This window comes from Cebus imitator, unplaced genomic scaffold (assembly GCF_001604975.1).
Source record: "Cebus imitator isolate Cc_AM_T3 unplaced genomic scaffold, Cebus_imitator-1.0 Scaffold77, whole genome shotgun sequence".
NCBI classification, from domain to species: Eukaryota; Metazoa; Chordata; class Mammalia; order Primates; family Cebidae; genus Cebus; species Cebus imitator.
The window spans coordinates 4,077,193-4,081,962 of NW_016107392.1; positions in this window are offsets into that span (position 1 = coordinate 4,077,193).

Below are 4,770 nucleotides of genomic sequence, written 5' to 3' on the forward strand. Positions count from 1 at the left end.
TCTTTTTTTTGAGATGGACTCTTGCTCTGTTACCCAGGCTGGAGTGCAATGGCTTGATCTCGGCTCACTGCAATCTCCACCTCCTGCCTTAGCCTCCTGAGTAGCTGGGATTACAGGCGCCCATCACCAAGCCCGGCTAATTCTTGTATGTTTTAGTAGAGCAGCGTTTCACCATGTTAATCAGGCTGGTCTCGAATTCCTGACCTCAGGTGATCCACCACCTTGACCTCCAAAGTGCTGGGATTACAGGTGTCAGCCACCACGCCTGGCACGCTTCTCCTTTTAAGGGACAAGCATGAGAGTAGCCTTGAAAGTGAGGCAAAAACTGTCTGAGATTGGCTACAAAATGCCCTGAGCTTGGGCACCAGCTATTTACAGGAGTCATGGGGAAGGCAGCCCTGCACCTGCAGGTAGGAGGCTGAGGAAGTTGAGGTGTGCAGCGCCTCCTGCTGGATGGGGCAGGGGAGCCCTGAGCCCAGCCTGCTTGTTACTAAGCTACTTGAAGAGATCCTGGGGACAAACCATCAGTGGCCAATACTACCTGTTCTCCACATTTGCATTTTTGGACTGTCAGTCTCACCCCATGATAAGGAATGGAATAAGGAAGAAAGGAGGCATAAAAGAGCTCTCTAGGGCTCCAAGGCAATGTGAAGAAACCACAATGCCAAGCCCACGCACCACAATGGCCCCTTCTCTGGGAGCAGTCCTGAAATGGTGGCCATTGACCCTCAGCCTTGCCCATGGCTGACTGATCCATTTGTACATCCCTGAGTAAATCTGGTTTAATCACATTTTCTTCCAACAGATTTATCTTGTGGGATGGTGAGATCTCAAAAAGTGTGAGAATGGGGTTGCACCATGGCAGGACAAGGTGATAAGCTCTAGGTTCTCCAACTGTGGGGGCTCCAGACATACCCCAGTTTTTCCCCTTTCTGAGTCTTGGTGGTTTCATGTGCTTCTTTGAGCCCATGAAATTCTCCAGGATCCCTTTAAAAATGTCCCTTTTGTTTAAGCCAACCAGAATTGATTTCTGCTGTTGCAGAGACAGAAGAAGAATCTCTTAATTAATATGCAAGGAATAACTATTTGCAAACTCTTCTGCATTACACTCATATGTAAAATATCCTGAAGAAAAACACTTGATTCCTTTCATAAATCTCTGCAACACACTTTTTAAAAATTAAAAACCTTTTTAAAGTTAGTAGAGAACCATGACATTCTGTAATTTTCGTGAATGTAAAAGGTATGCTGGTAGAGATAGAGAAGAAGGTTGGATACAGAAATGTTTGTTATAGGCTCAAAGGCTCACTTTTCTTTTTCTTTTTCTTTTTCTAGGATACATGTGCAGAATGTGCAGGTTTGTTACATCGGTATACACGTGCCATGGTGGTCTACTGCAGCCATCAACCCAGCATCTACATTAGATATTTCTCCTAATGCTATACCTCCCCTAACCCCCCCAACCCCTTGACAGGCCCGGTGTGTGATGTTCCCCTCCCTGTGTCCATGTGTTCTCATTGTTCAACTCCCACTTACGAGTGAGAACAGGTGGTGTTTGGTTTTCTGTTCTTAGGTCAGTTTGCTGAGAATGATGGTTTCCAGCTTCATCCATGACCCTGCAAAGGACATGAACTCATCCTTTTTTATAGCTGCATAGTATTTCATGATGCATCTGTGCCACATTTTCTTTATCCAGTCCATCATTGATGGGCATTTTGATTTTTCTCTGTGTTCGTAATAAGAGTGGGAGCAACCAAAGGAAGGTGGGAATAGAGGCCAGGGACAATATCGCCTGGCTGCAGGCTGGGAGAACCCAGGTGCAACTCCAAGCATCTCCCACCTCACCTGACCTTCAGGAGGCAGTGGGGGTCACAGGCCATGTGATCTTGTCCTCTTTCTAAATCACAGCATCCTCACTGGCTGGCAATAAGTAGGTGCTCAAAAAGCATTTGCAGCTGTTATTACTGTGTCATATTCTAGCACCACCCTCAATCAGACGGGTAGCCAGAGAGAAAGAGGGTTGGGAAAGATATTCTAGAAGCAAAACTTGGAGAAAATTTTTGAAAAATGGTTTGTTTTTGTGAAGGAGCTGTTATCCTCTAGAACTAATTAGAGAAATGATGAAACACTTAACACTCTGCCTCCAATAAATCATAAGCAGGGTTATTAGAGGGATCAGCAGGAGAGGAGTTAGAAGTGATTTTCCAAAAAACTAGACACCAGCCTAAGGACATTTCTGACACTTGAACTACCAAAAGCAAGTTAAGTGTTCTCCTTGAGTTGAGAAGAAAGACCAAGATGAGGCTACAGTGGTAATTAATGGCCCAGAGGGGATGAGATTAAAAACATACTTAATTTGAAGACAGACGTTTTTATTTCTCTTAATGTTGTTCTATATCATTTCCCTTGTTTTATCCCATAATTAAGAACTGTAGTTATATTGACAAAGGGTTATGTTTTTGAAGGAAAACTTAAAAGGTTTGGCCAAATGCTCTGTTTCTATTTTATGCTAATAATAAGGGGTGGATTCAAAACTGGCTCTTTCATGACTGAGAGGCCAGCACTGCAGTGGAGCAAGGTCTGAGCTCAGGCCTTTAGTGGGGACCCTTCTCCTTAACTCTTGGTGTCTTTTAGGTCACTGTAGGAGAAATCTGCATATACAGTATATTCTTGGTAGTAAAAATGCTCCTCTCAAAGTGATGGCAATCAAAGCTGTTTTCAAAATGAAAATATTTGCAAAGTGTTTTGTGAACAGCTCATTCTGTTGCTCAGAGGGCCTGATGGGGCCACAAGTGGAGTCTGGGCAGAGATTATGCAAAGTCAAGGGCACTTAGCAAGAAGCCCAGTTCTTCCAAAGCCCTGGATCCCGGTCATGGGGCCCCAGTGGGGCTCAAGCATCTGTATCCCCATTGACCTCACCTGTCTGACAGCTGCAGCTTGAGCCAATGAGAGAAATCACATAGATCTGGATCCCACAGAAAACAGCTCAGACCTGCCTTTTCAGTTAACAAAAGTCATCAGTGAAGGTTTATTCCGTGTTAGGGCTGAGGCTGGAATAGTAATGATGCTGATTGGGCTAATCTGAAAGCTCGGGCTCAAGCAGAGCCTCAGGTACGTGCCCAGGAGACTCCCTGTCCCTTCCTTTGTATTTATCTTACTCTTGCTCATGATCCTGCCCCTTTCGGGACTCTGTGGCAAAACCAGGTTTTTGTGGCCCTAACAAACAGAATATGTTTCATTATCCTAATGCAATACAAATTCAAATAGAAAAGTGGGAAATAGCGAGGGGGCAAGCATGTTGCACCTTGACAGCTGGTGTAGGTGCTGTAGATGGGCAATGCTGTGGGCTCTGAGCCTCCGGGGAGGGACAGTAGATGCTAACCTGCCTGTGACTGTGACTGCCTCATGCCGAGAAGAGACGCACCTGATTGCTGGCTGCATAGATAGAGAGGGAGCCATCCACACATGGAGCCGTCTCCAGGGAGAAGCTCCACTGCTGGAGGCCTCACTCCTGCAAAGTTTTGGATGCAGGGTCAGGGACAATCGTCGTAACTTATGGGTGGGATGGAAAAGCTATTTTTCGAAACTTCTCATTTGGGTGGCAGGAAAGTCCTTTGTCCTCAAGACCAAGAACCAAAAGTCAATTGCAGCTGAGGCTACCAGATGTGACCCCAGTAGGGCACTCAGGACAAAGAGAATCCACGACCAAAGCTGAACAGAACTTTTCAGCTCTTTCTCCAACCCTTATGCTAAAAGGCAAAAGCCAATTAGTGCACCTGAAAATGTGACTGAGCAGGAGAAGTATGACTTTCTGGACTGGGTGCTGTGCGGGTTTGAAGAACATTGGGGTTCAGAATCAGGATTTTTCCAGGATCCTGAAAAGCTTCCTGGTACCAGCAAACACAGCCTTCCCAGACACAGAAGTAAAGCATCGTAGATTAAAGGGGGTCCCTGACAGCTTAATGGCAGAGTTCTCCCCAGCACTCAACACATATACACCCACCAATCTCCTCCCCGCTCCCCTGCCCCAGGGCCTCCCGCTAATGAGAACAGATTTATAAGGCTGCTCCTGGGAGAGCTGCTCAGCTGTCAACCTGGCTTCCCCCCAGGTTCTCCATGGGGCCTCCAGTTTCCAGGGCCAGCAGGCAGGGACTCACTTAACATATAAGGAGAGCTGACTACAGGCTGGATGTGTGCAGGGTTCCTAGGACACAAAGAAGGCTGAGGTCCAGCCCTGGGGGAGCTGACCTCCAGTGGGGAGTCAGACATGCACACAGTCATCATACAGGTCATAGCTGACTTGTACGTGCCCCTGGCAGGTCAGACCGTCCCATGAGGAGAAGGCTGTAGTTCAAATTCCATGTAGGGGTTCCTCAAGATGGCCCCAAACGATCGAGCTTCACTCATCCCTACGCTTAGCCCCACTCAGCTGTGAGCAGTTTGTCCAGCAAGAAACTAAGAAGGGTGATGTCTCACATCTGCCTCCAAAGCAGTTTTTCAAGTTGACACTGAAGCTAAAGTTACGTATCAAAAAGAAACCCGGTGTAAACTGGTTCCATCAATTTGAATGAATTTAGATGGATGAGTCTCTACTGGCACTGAAAAATAGAAGACCTGCATGAAATGATGAGGTCAAAGCAGACCTGCTGCCACAGGCTTCTCCCCACTTCTCAGAAAGGAAATAAAACAGCCAGTGCTAGGCCATCCCTGCGTCCCTATCCCATCTCACAACACCATGTTCCCAAAGGATCCTTCCACAGTCAGCTTCTG